Here is a 13,923-nt window from a genome sequence, read left to right on the forward strand (position 1 = left end):
GCAGTAAAACAAAGCACGGAGACAAACTCATTTAGTATTTATCTGTGGGATTAAATTGGGGAGAATCATTCTGGGAACATCTGCAACCTTGCAAAACTAGCCCAAGGCCACAGCGTGTAATACTAGTCTCAGGACCAGGGGTATCTCTACCTTTTAGGAAAAGTAAGTTCTGCTGAAACTCTCTTCGTTTTAGAGAAAGTAAGTTCTGCTGCTTCATTTTAAGAAGAGGATAGTTTGGGGAGAAAGTAAGGACAGAATGAGGGGTTTAGGGATGAGGGAGCTAAGGGGAAACAGCTGTGAGTTAGCCTGTGGTGGGTGTAGGGGTTGGAACTAGAAAGAGTAACAGAGGCAGCAAAAGTCACAGGTAAGGGGAAAAGAGAAAGACCTGGACAGGTGTGGAGATGGGAGTACTCAGATCAAGGAGAAAGCAAGTACCTGTAAAGTGAAATAGGTTTCAAGAGTTTCACGAAGCAGATGTAGGGACAGGAACAGAAAATGGGAGAAAGCAGCAGAAGGTGTGAGGAAAGACAGGAAAGAATGATGATGCATAGAAGCTGGGAAGAGACAAAAACAGTTCTATAGACCAGGGATCCCCAAACTTTTTACACAGGGGGCCAGTTCACTGTCCCTCAGACCATTGGAGGGCCGGATTATAAAAAATACTATGAACAAATCCCTATGCACACTGCACATACCTTATTTTAAAGTAAAAAAAAACAAAATGACAAACTGGCCAGTATTTCAATGGGAACTATGCTCCTCTCACAGATCACCAATGAAAGAGGTGCCCCTTCCAGGAGTGCGGCGGGGTCCAGATAAATGGCTTCAGGGGGCCGCATGCAGCCCACTGGCCATAGTTTGGGGACCCCTGCTATAGAAATACTTAGAAGCAGGAAGAAGGGGAATCAGGACCTGCTGATGGTGAGCCCATGGGGTGTGCACAATTAAGCTATGATACATGAGCTTTTGGCTTTATAATCTATTTAACAGTTGCTGAATTGTTTTAGTTAAAATGATTTGAAAGAGAATTACCCATCTCCAGTATGAAGGTTTGTAAATTTTACAATTATTTGCTTCCAGTTGCTGCCCTTGTACACTCACAGGGATGAAACTTACAGTCATGGGTCTCTTCATTCTCCTGGGATGGCAAGACATAGGAAAACTGGGACAAGAAATGACTGTAAACATGTGATGCTTTTTCAAAGAATATTAAAAAAAAAATTTTTTTTTTTGTTTTGCTTTTTTTAAAATGCCCTGTGGATTTACCTTTTTCAAGTCTACATTTCACATTTAATTCTGTATTTGAAAAACTTATGAAGATAAATCTTAGTCTGTTGACTATTTGCTTTTCTGTAAATAGTCATTAACTTCTGAAATAAGCATGGGTGATATCTCACAACCAGGGCTTAACATTCTTTGCCAAACATGAATTAGTCTTAACTTTTTAATTTGACTACAGAAGTTATTACATTAAAGGATTTCATTATCATTTTCCTTTACAACATATTGGTTTTAGTTTGTATTTTGAGCCCTGCATCATTTATAGTGTCATGTGTTGAAACAGCTATTGGTACTTAATAAACAATATTGGGCTGTGTCAGTGTGCACTTGGTAAGGATGTCTATGATCTTAACAGTCATAACCTAGTGTTGTTAGTCTAATGTTCAGGTTTTTCATCATTTTTGTAATTTGTTGAATTAGTGAGTGTGAGCCACCAAGCAGTTGTTCCCCTCAAGTCCTTCTTGTCCGCTCTCTGAATACACTGAAGGATGGCCTGCATTGACCTGAAACTTGATTCTTATACAACCAAAGCTACTGACACATCTGGATTTTCCTAGAATCAAAGGCCCCCACCAGTCTTATTCACCTGATTCCACATCTTCTCTCTGCAGAAACTCTGCAAAAACATGGCTTCTGCCATCTTGGCTTTCTTCTCTGAAAAATGGCCTCCTTCTTCTTCCTTCTTCTCTCAAATCTTTTTGGTGCAAAAACCCCTCCTCCAGCACGCATTAGCATAACAAAGGCACCTGCCAACCAGGAAGGTAATTGGCAGTTTCACTTGCCAGTGCAATCCACATGGCCAGTGGCCATTTTTAACAATAAAAGTAAGCAAACCCCCAAAATACAGGTTTCACAAACTTATTTGCCCAACATTCTACCCATTTTGCTCACTTTGCATTCCACAATCCACACCACAGGCATTTCTATGCACAGAATTAGGCACATCACACAAATTACAGCAACATCACAAGTCATACAATTACAACAATTACAAAGATGCCTTTTACCAGTCCCTCTGAGCATTTAGCCCAAAGTGCAAAATGTCCTTGGAGCTTCTCTCCAACTGAATGAAAAGCTTCCCGGTACAGAGGGCCTCCACCAGACTTGCTCCTCTTTCATCAGGGTTTTTCATGTTGTCCAAAAGCTGTATGTCCATCCAACAAGGGAGCCAGTGCCTCCTCTGGTCACAGTCCAGGAATCAGTCCATGGACATGGGGCCTCAGGCCTCCCCCCTCATCCCTGTTGTCTTGGCAGCTCTTAAGAAGCTGTCCCAAAGAGAAGCATGTGTTAATGGCATCCAGAATTTCCACCTTTACTCCAGACAGCATGCTGCCATCCACCCGTTTCAAAACCGCAGCAAACCTACTAGGGGTATAGTAGGAACTCCTTCCTGCTGTGCTATTATAACCTTTTGAAGTCTGCAGATGGCAACTCCAGTCTGATTCTCCTCATCCTCAGAAGAGGAGCTGGAAACATCTACTCCCACTGACTCAGATCCACTCTGCCAGCACATCTCAATCTTAGGCTCCCATGGCTCCTGGCTCTCGGCAACTTTCAGGCCAAACTGCAACTCGCGAATGTGTAATTCCTTCTCAAGAGACTGCTCCATTTCCAGGCACAACTAACAAACCTGGTCAGCCTCTGTCTCCACCTCCAGGATCTGCATCTCTTCCGTCTGTGGCCATTCCAACTCCTTCTGCTGCTCAGTTTGCAGGCCTCCAGCTGCCTCTTCCACACAGCTCTTAGTTTCAACTTGCAGGGCTGTAGAAATCAGCTAGCCTACGGTCATAACAATAGCCATGGGGATCCATAACAACCAGTTCTCTACCCCACCCCTCAAGGGTGATGGCAGCTCCATACCAACCTGATGAGAATCCTGCTGTGAACTACGCCAAATGTATGGCCAGTAGTCATGGCCAACATGGCCAGGCACATGCAGGTTCACATTAGATTCTGTCAGATGGTAGAGAAACTGGAGCAAAAAACTGGTGTGCCATACCTTTATTCTAGCCTCGTACCCAGCCGGAGAGTAAACACAAACACACAGGGCTCCAAAACCCATTTATTCAGCACTCACAAAGTTACTGACACATCTGGGTTTTCCTAGATTCAAAGGCCCCCACCAGTCTTATTCACCTCTGATTCCACATCTGCTTCTCTTTGCAGAAACTCTGCAAAAATATGGCTTTTCCTTCAGCACCCTGACATCTTGGCTTTCTTCTCTGAAAATACAGCCTCCTTCTTCCTCTTTCTTCTCTTAAAATGTTTTGGTGTGAAAACCTCTCCTCCAGCGCACATTAGCATAACAAGCACTTTCCAAGCAGGAAGGTAATTGGCAGTTTCACCTGGCAGTGCCATTCACGTGGGCAGCGGCCATTTATAACAATAAATGTGAGCAAACCCCAAAAATACAGATTTCACAAACTGTGAAATCTTATTTTCCTAATGGGGCCAGTTAATATATCCCACTATAACATGAGAGACTTAGGCCATTGCTCAATTGGAGTAAAATGCCTCTCAGCTACAGTAAGTCCTGAGGAGAAAATGTTTAAAAACTTTTTTAAAGTAAAATAAGCCTTATATAGTTGCTCTTATCAGTGAGTCTCTCCTACTGACACATGATGTCTTACCAAACTTTCAGAAACCAACTGAGGAGCCTTAGCAGACCTAGGCAAAACACACTTATCCTTCGCCTCACAAAAAAACAGGGTCTGGCCCTTGCCTTATTCCTGTGAGTGGATCCCTCCATTGCACTCAGGGAAGGCTTTCCTTGTTGGATTCTAGAGTCTCTGTGCCGCTGAATGGCCTTGTACACTAGCATTCAAAGAATTTTTTTTTTGTATTTTTCTGAAGCTGGAAACGGGGAGAGACAGTCAGACTCCCGCATGCGCCCGACCGGGATCCAGCCGGCACGCCCACCAGGGGCGACACTCTGCCCACCAGGGGGCGATGCTCTGCCCCTCCGGGGCATCGCTCTGCCACAACCAGAGCCACTCTAGCGCCTGGGGCAGAGGCCAAGGAGCCATCCCCAGCGCCCGAGCCATCTTTGCTCCAATGGAGCCTTGGCTGCAGGAGGGGAAGAGAGAGACAGAGAGGAAGGAGGGGGGGGGGGTGGAGAAGCAAATGGGCGCCTCTCCTGTGTGCCGTGGCCGGGAATCGAACCCGGGTCCCCCGCACGCCAGGCCAATGCTCTACCGCTGAGCCAACCGGCCAGGGCCAAAAGAATTTTTTAAAGTAAAAAGCATGATAAGTAAGATCTGCAGGAATTCCAGGGCAGGACTCCCACATTTTAATTTTTTTAAATTGAACTTTAAGCATTTGCTGGGCACGCTCTCCAATGTCTTGACCTTGAGGATTGTAAGGAATACCTGTCCTCACGTTAATTCCAAAAGTCTGACAAAATATGTAAATGATTTTACAAGTAAATGCTCCCATAGTTTTCAAAACATTTTATCCTACTAATTAACAGGCAATTTACAGAGCACATAAGGCTAAAAACATCCAGTATGACCTTCTTTTTTTTTTTCACAGAGGCAGAGATAGACAGGGACAGACAGACAGGAACGGAGAGAGATGAGAAGCTTCAATCATCAGTTTCTCGTTGTGCGTTGCAACTTCTTAATTGTTCATTGATTGCTTTCTCACATGTGCCTTGACCACGGGCCTTCAGCAGACCAAGTAACCCCCTGCTGGAGCCAGCGACTTTGGGTCCAAGCTGGTGAGCTCTTTGCTTAAGCCAGATGAGCCCGCGCTCAAGCTGGCGACCTCGGGGTCTCGAACCTGGGTCCTTCCGCATCCCAGTCCAATGCTCTATCCACTGCGCCACCACTTGGTCAGGCCAGTATGGCCTTCTTTATCTTCCCATTGTAAAAAACTTAGGGCTTTGTTAGGGAAATTAACTTTGCCCTAAGCTGCGCAGCTCAGTGACCACTGCATAAGTGAGCCAGAAAGAAGGCAAATGTTGCTCAGCAATAACAGATACATCAGCTCCTGTATCTAAAAGTCTTTTGTATTGTTAAGTCTATTTCAGGGCATCAGAGGAGCCAAATTCTCAATTTAATCAGAGCCTCTTTTGCAGGATGTGGCCTGACAAGCAGCCAACGGCCTGAAGCTGCTTGAGACAAATTCTTGAAATGACTTATCAAGCCCTGCTTAATTTTGCTTAATTTCTTTGTTTCACAGACCTGAGTACAATTTAACACAAACAAGACAATTTACATCACAGAAACACAGGTTTAAATTAATAAATCTGATGAATCTTAATACCTGAGTTACTATTCGGATCTTAATTCTGAAGACAACATAGAACACTCTTTACAATGCACCAACCAAATTAGCAAGTCTTAAGGATCCACATTCCATTCTATTTAAATTTCAATGAGCGCTCCTTACAAGTTCCAATTTTAAAGCAAAAATCTTAGGGATGAAACTTTTATTTTTTAAATATTAGAGCCAGCTTTTCCAAATTTTTTGCATGCAAGAACTTAATCCAGGCCTTAAAAAAATCATATTTTCGACAACACCAGACAAAGACTAAACAAAAACAAAAATCAGACAAACCAGAGAAAAACCCTGGATTTCAGAGCACAACAGACTAGAAAGATGCCTGCCTGATCTCAGTCAGGGCATTTTCTAACAGAGGGACTGATGATAGATGGGCTAAATAAAATCTCCATGAGAAAAAAAATTGTCAGCTGCTATGAGATTTTGTAGTCAAATACACCATGGGTTCCTTGCCTAAATTTCTGACAACCTTTGTGCTCCAGAACAATGCTGCAATCAACCAAGATATCTGAACAGGGGTCATTGATTGCTTTCTCATATCTGCCTTATCCAGGGGCTCTAAGTGAGGCAGTGACCACTTGCTTATGTCAGGAAACTTCCTCTCAAGCCAGCGACTTTGGATTTTAAGCCAGTGACATTTGGGCTCAGTCAACAACCATAGGAAAATGTCTATGATCTCATGTTCAAGGTGGTGACCCAGCTTTCAAGGTGGTGAACTCAAGCTCAACCCAACACCCTCCCCAGTTCAATGCTCTGTCAACTATGACACCATTTGATAAGGCAATCTTTGTCAAATTTTTAAAATGTGGACATAGAAAGGGACCTTATCCAAAATATTATTGTTGGGTTGCCAAAGAAGGAACACTCAAGGCATGATGAGATTTTTAAGGAATTTATGCATCTGTGAAGAGATGGGCAGAGATCCTAGTGGCTTTGGCACCAGTGGAAGAGAAGTCTTAGCCTATACAGGACAGGGTTTGGTAGAGTTAGGTTAGGTAGCTAGTTAGACATGAGCTGGACAGGTAAAGGAGGTGCATTCCTGGTATACAGGATCTAAGAAACTCTTTAAGCTAGAACAGACTTTACCGTATCGAGATTGGTGGTCTTGAATTTCCTGATATGGTATCAGCCACATAGCAATACAATGAAAATAGGTAAATGAGAAGATAAAACACATAAATACCTAAACTCTGTATATAATCAAGTCCCTCATTCTCGCAGGTGAGTTTATTCAGGCCTTCCTGTGTATTGCTGCACAGCCAATAAAGTCTTGTTTTGCATGCTTTATTAGTCTTGTCTTTTTTCTTTTTTTAGTGAGAGAATGACAGTGATGGATGAACAGGGACAGACAGACAGGAAGAGAGAGATATAAGAAGCATCAACTCAGTTGTGGCACCTTAGTTTTTCATTGACTGCTTTCTCATATGGGGGCTATAGCCAAGCCAGTACGCCTTGCTCAAGCCAGTGACCCTGGGCTTAAGACAGTAAACTTGGACTACTGCCAGCGATGTTCAGGCTCAAGCCAGTGATCATGAGATCATGATGATCCCACGCTCAAGCTGGTGAGCCTGCACTCAAGCCAAAAATTTTGGTTTCAAACTTGAGCCCTCTGCATCCCAGGTTGATGCTCTATCCACTGCAACACCACCCAGTCAGGCTATTTTTGTCCCTTGATTGGGTTATTTTTCTGCAGCAAGGCAATAATCAAGGTTTTGTTGCCTCACCAGCAGTTGTAGTATTTCACACCGCAAGGCAAAATGTTCTGTTACCTGAGTCAGTAAAACAATGGGAGGAGGCTGGTGGTGCTAAGAAAATGTTCAGTTAAGTCAGGGGTCCCTAAACTTTTTACACAGGGGGCCAGTTCACTGGCCCTCAGACCGTTGGAGGGCCGGACTAAAAAAACTATGAAAATCTCTATGCATACCGCACATATCTTATTTTAAAGTAAAAAAACAAAACAGAAACAAATACAATATTTAAAATAAAGAACAAGTAAATTTTAATCAACAAACTTACCAACATTTCAATGGGAACTATGGGCTTGCTTTTGGCTAATCAAATAGTCAATGTCCGGTTCTATATTTGTCACTGCTAGCCGCAACAAATGATGCAAGTGTTCATCGGTTAGTCTAGATCGGGTTGGACATTTTAAATTTTTCATCCTAGAAAATGTCTGTTCACAGACATAAGTGCTGCCAAAAATTGTTGACATTTTAAGAGCATGGTTCCTGATATTAGGATATGTCTCTGATGAGAGAGAGGCATAGAAATTAGGCAAGTTGTTTGACTTGAATGCATCTTTCAGAGAGTCACAATTCTGCAGTTCAGCCAGTTCCATTTGGTAAATTGAATCTACATTTTCAATGTCAATAGAAAATGGGTTGTGGAAAAGCTGAATGTCCTGTTCATGGAGATGAAGCTCTTTAAATCTAAATTGGAACTCCTTTTGCAACTTTTCCAGTGAATCCACACATACTTCTTTTGGGAATGCAATCAAGGGTTTTTCCGCTAACAGATTTTGAGTTAAGGGGAGATGGCAGAAATTTTCCTCCTTCACTTGTTTAATAAGGAGGCCTAATTTTACTTCAAATGCTTTTACATGTGATTGCATATCACAGATGAGCTTCCCTTTTCCTTGAAGTTGCACATTGAAACTGTTGAGTAGCTCTGTTACATCTGTCAGAAAGGCGAGGTGCCATTTCCATTCTGCATCATTGAGCTCTGGTTACTTCTTTGTTTTTTGAAAGCATAAAAGCTGTAGTCTGTGGAAGTAAGTCATAGAAATGTCTCAAAACTCTCCCTTGACTCAGCCAACGGACTTTGGTGTAGCACAGAACATCTTCATAGGCCACATTTAGCTCAGACAGAAATTCCTGAAATTGCCTGTGGTTTAGTGCATTAGTTCTAATGAAGTTAACACAACGTATCACAATTTTCATAACAGAGTCCCACTTCAGTGATTTACTACATAACGCTTGTTGGTGGATGAGGCAGTATATAGCTATTGGATGAGAATGGTTAAGTTTGTCCATCTCTAGGTTAATGCGAGCAATTACTCCTTTCTTAGGCCCCACCATACTAGGCGCACCATCAGTTGTCACACTGGATAGTTTAGCCCAGTCCAGCTCCAAATCCTTCACAGTTTGGGAAACCTTTTCATAGATATCGTCTCTCGTAGTTGTTCCTTTGATGCTTTGCAGTGCAGCAAGCTCTTCTGTGACTTCGAAATTGTCATTCATCCCATGAATAAAAATTAGAAGTTGTGCAGAATCACGAACATCATTGCTCTCGTCGAGTGCCAAGGAAAAATAAGAAAGTTTTCTCGCAGAGTTTTGCAAATGCTGATGCAAATTGTCCCCCATTTCTTCAATCCTTCGTGTTATTGTAGATCCTGAAAAACTAACTGTACTAAATAAGTCTGCCTTTTCTGGACACATCTCTTTGGCAACAGAAAGAAGGCACTCTTTAACAAACTCACCCTCCATGAATGGTCTGCCAGCGCACGCTATTAGCTTGGCAACTTGAAAACTTGCTCGCAGTGATGAAATATTTAGCTGCTTCTGCTTCACAAAAGTATTTTGCTGAGTTAACAATGAATTTTTCAGTTTTAATATTTTATCTTTTCTCACATCTCCAACCAAACAATCATATTTATCTTTATGTTGAGTTTGATAGTGTTGACACAAATTATACTCTTTGAACACAGACACTATATTCTGACATATCAAACACACAGCTCTTTCCTTGTACTGCATGAAAAAGTAATCATAAGTCCACTGTTCTTTGAATATCCTACACTGAGTCAATTTTTCTCTTTCTTGACATCATTGTTTCCTAGGGATTCCAAATTGATAATAGTTAAATACCAATATATATATGCTCTCTGCCCCTCCATATAGGTCCCATGCTCTCTGCCCTTCATGTAGGTCCAGGTTTCTGCCTACAATGTAGGTCCATGCCCTCTGCCCCCCCCCCATGTAGGCCCATGCCCTCTGCCCCCCATGTAGGTCCAGGTCTCTGCCCTCATGTAGATCCAGGTCTCTGCCTCCCATGTAGGTCCATGCCCTCTGCCCCTCATGTAGGTCCATGCCCTCTGCCCCCTATGTAGGTCCATGCCCTCTGTCCCCATATAGGTCCAGGTCTCTGCCCCCCCATGTAGATCTAGGTCTCTGCCCCTCATGTAGGTCCAGTTCTCTGCCTCCCATGTAGGGAAGCGCCAGAGCGCTTACAATTGAAATGAATCAGGGAACCAGCTGAATCTCTGTAAGTGCGATGGGGGCCAGGTAAAAGGCCGTCACGGGTCGCATACGGCCCGCGGGCCATAGTTTGGGGACCCCTGTCCTAAACCCACTGAAGTTAGGAGGAAAAGCAAACACAGCCTCTGAGCAGGACATATCACTTACCTGAGAAGCAGCCATTCTGTCCTGGTCCAGCTCCTGCTTGTTTTCTCAGGTTACAATATGTTGAGGAGTCAAGTCTGCATTTGGAGAATGAGCCACAACAGGTGTCCACACAGCCCTTCTATCCACTTCCACCACACTCGCAGACAGAAGGATCTGGAAATGCTAAGAAAACCACATTCTCCTGTCCTTCCTCACTGGAGAGTCAGAAAAAATGAGCTCCTACAGGGAGACCACACTGTATTATTTTCCTGCCTTCACCTGTCTGTCCTCCCTCAGATGTCCACACATTCCCACAGCAATGAGAATGGGCGCTGCTCTCCTGAACGCCCAAACCCAACACAACACCGTTATCTCCCCTGACCATCCCTGCTCCCCACTCTCACAAATACATCCTGGGCGCTCTCCTCTCTGGAGCATGTCTGTATCTCCCCACTCACCCTTGCCTGTCTCTCCTCTAAGATTCAAGGGTTCCTATTTTGCCTCTGAAACTTGTTCCACGAGCCCATTCTACTTCGGTGACTTATTTTTTTTGATAGGACAGAGAGGGGGACAGATAGGTGCAGACATGCTGTCAGGGAGAGAAATGAGAAGCATCAATTCTTCATTATGGCTCTTTGGCTGTTCATTGATTGCTTTCTCATATGTGCCTTGATGGGAAGGGGGGGATACTACAGCAGAGTGACCCCTTGCTCAAGCCAGCAACCCTGGCCTCAACCCAGTAACCTTGGGCTTCAAGGCAGCAAACTTTTGGCTCAAGCCAGCGACCATAGTGTCATGTCTATGATCCCGCACTGAAGCCAGCAACCCAGTGCTCAAGCCAGTGACCTCAGGATTTCAAGCCTGGGTCCTCTTCACCCCAGTCTGACTTTTATGCACTGCGACACCACTTGCATAGACTACTTCTGTGACTTCTAAATAAAATTTATTGTATCAAAAACAAAAACAGAAAGCAAATTCTTCCGGGATCCTTCCTGCTAATCCCTGAGCTCACCCTGCAATCACCTGGATCACCTTATGAAAACAATACTGCTAATTGACTCGTGGTGGCGCAGTGGATAAAGTGTCTACCTGGAACACTGAGGCTGCTGGTTCAAAACCTGGGCTTGCCTGATCAAGGCACATATGGGAGTTGATGCTTCCTGCTCCTCCCTCCATTCTCTCTCTCTCTCTTGCCCTAGCTACTCTCTAAATTGAATAAAGAACTAAACAAAACAACAATGCTGCTCCATCCAGAGCAGCTCTCCAAGTTTCAGGGGGATGGTGCAGGTGATGTCCTTTCTTTAAAATCTAGCCATCTAATAAGAAACCAGAGGAAAATGGTTTAGCTTTAATAAGCATGCAGATCCCTTGGGGATGACGGCTCCACTCTAGGTTGTGGTTCTGCAGGTCTGCAGGGTCAGAATTTAAACTTAATACAATATATTAAAAAGGAAAATGATATGAAATCTTTTTTGATGTAAAGACTTCTAGGATCAAAGATTTAAAAAGTTGAGACTGACTTATATTGAGCAAAGAATAATAACCTCTGGTTATGGCCCTGTCCAGTTTGCTCAGCAGTAGAGCGTCAGTTAGGTGTGTGAAAGTCCTGGGTTCAATTCCTGGTCAGGGCACTCAGGCTAAGCAACCATCTGCTTCTCCACCCCACCTCCTCTTCTTTCATTCTATCTTTTTCTTCCCTTCCTACAGCCAAGGCTTTATTGAAGCAAGGTGGCCCAAGGCAATGAGGATGGCTCCATGGCTAAAATAACTGGACTGCTGAGCAACAGCCCCAGATGGCCAGAACACCCCTAGTGGGCTTGCAAGGTGGATCCCGGTGGGGGCGCACGCAGTATTGTCTTTCTGCCTCCTTGCTTCTCATGTAAGGGAGGAATAATAAAACAATTATTGGCTGTGGTTCTGAGATATTTTCAATGCTTCTTTGAAAATTTAATAGCTCATGCAAGAAAGCAGATAGTCAACAGACTAAGAGTTATCTCAATAGATTTTTTTTTAATGAATTAAATGTAAGATGTGTAATAAAAAAGGTAAATACATTGGGTAAAAAAAAAATTATTTTTCTCTCCCTTCTGCACTTCGCTCACCAGTCCCCCTCCCTGAGCGCCTTCTCTCTGAGTCCCTCCCTCGAGGCTTCTCCCCTTTATTCCGCTCGCGTTCCTTTCCCCGTTACTGTCACTCTCCCCGTCGCGGTCCCATCCTCCCGCCCCCACCCCCACGTTGCCGTCTCTTCACGGCCCCTCACTAACCTCTACAACCCCCTCCCGTGTCTCTCTCCGTCCCCGACCCCTCCCAGCCCCGCTCTGCGCGTCCCCAGGGCCCCTTCGCTGTCGCCGCTCCCACACAGCCCTCCCCAGGCGGGACAGGGGGCTCTTCTGGGGACTCCACGTTCTCGCCCCAAATCCATGCCCCATGGAGAGTGTGCTCTTCCTGGACCCGTGCCTCTTATTAAATGGGTGGGGTCTCAGGAGGGGGTCCGCAGGTCCCCAGGCCGGGGGGGGGGGCAGTCCGGACTCTACGGGCCGAGAGAGGCCGGGCGGGGGGAGGAGCGCACACGGTCCGTCTCCAGCGCCCGCGTCCGTCTCCCGGGACGTTAAACAGCGCGGGAGGGACGGGGGAGGGGGGCTGCCCCCTCGGGACCGAGGCAGGAAACCCCGCTGCAGGGGGGGTCCCACGCCCGACGGCGGGGGGACACGGGCGGGGCGGCCTCAGAGTTTTCCTGGAAACCGACACGGAGCTCCCACCCGGCAGCGAAGCAGGCAGCCTCCGGGCCTCTCACCGGGATTCCGCACTCACCGCTGGGGGCTCGGGAGCGGGGCTCTCGGTGTCCGCAGCGACCGTCAGGCTCCTCACGTACAGAAAAGGGGACTGGCAGGTTCAGGTTTGAACCCGGAAGACCTTCACCAGACACCGCGCGACCACGCAATTCCACAACAACTTCCGGTTCTGTAAAAAACTGCGCGTGCGCATCGACTCAAAATCCCCAGCGGGTTTCCGCCCAACTGAGCGCTTCCATCCTTCTATCAGTCACTCATTTCCTGCAGCTCTCTGCTGCTACCACCAGGTTCTCAGCCCATCTCTTTTGCAGATGCGTAAATAAACTTAATAACGTTATCAGGCCAGTGTGTCCCTCTTCGGTCGAACTAACATTACTTACTGGCGTAGTTCTCACTTAAAGTTAAGGTTTTTGAAAATTGAGAATTGTAATCAATTGGAAAAAAATTGTATAGTTTAGCAATAAAAGGTATACGGTATAGAAATACTATTTTTTTTAAAGATTTTATTTATTCATTATAGAGAGGAGAGAGAGAGAGGGAGAGAGAGAGAGAGAGAGAGAGAGAGAGAGAGAGAGAGAAGGGGGAGGAGCAGGAAGTATCAACTCCCATATGTGCCTTGACCAGGCAAGCCCAGGGTTTTGAACCAGCAACCTCAGCATTTCCAGGTTGATGCTTTATCCACTGCGCCACCACAGGTCAGGCTAGAAATACTTTTTAAGAAATTCTAAAATTGCCTAACCAGGCGGTGGCACAGTGGATAGAGCATCGGACTAGGATGCAGAGGACCCAGGTTCAAGACCCCAAGGTCGCCAGCTTGAGTGCGGGCTCATCTGGTTTGAGCAAAAGCCCACCAGCTTGAACCCAAGGTCGCTGGCTCCAGCAAGGGGTTACTCGGTCTGCTGAAGGCCTGCGGTCAAGGCACATATGAGAAGGCAATCAATGAACAACTAAGGTGTTGCAACGCGCAATGAAAAACTAATGATTGATGCTTCTCATCTCTCTCCGTCCCTGTCTATCCCTCTCTCTGACTCACTCTCTGTCTCCATAAAAAATAAATAAATAAAGTAATTAATTAATTAATTTAAAAAAAGAAATTCTAAATCAAAAAATTTATGAAAGAGGCCCTGGCCGGTTGGCTCAGTGGTAGAGCGTCGGCCTGGCGTACAGAGGTCCAGGGTTCGATT

At 45.1% G+C, this 13,923-nt stretch overlaps 1 long non-coding RNA gene across 1 annotated transcript; it reads right to left on the bottom strand.

Moving 5' to 3' along the window:
• Nucleotides 1-1,251: 1,251 nt before the first annotated feature.
• Nucleotides 1,252-12,881, bottom strand: LOC136399379 (uncharacterized). The gene is made up of 4 exons (XR_010750142.1): nucleotides 12,759-12,881; nucleotides 9,969-10,187; nucleotides 7,582-9,399; nucleotides 1,252-3,060 (listed from the first exon to the last, which is right to left on the bottom strand). It is a non-coding gene; the product is annotated as an uncharacterized lncRNA (long non-coding RNA).
• Nucleotides 12,882-13,923: the final 1,042 nt, after the last annotated feature.

The sequence above is a fragment of the Saccopteryx leptura genome, chromosome 3, assembly GCF_036850995.1.
Source record: "Saccopteryx leptura isolate mSacLep1 chromosome 3, mSacLep1_pri_phased_curated, whole genome shotgun sequence".
In the NCBI taxonomy this organism is placed as follows: Eukaryota; Metazoa; Chordata; class Mammalia; order Chiroptera; family Emballonuridae; genus Saccopteryx; species Saccopteryx leptura.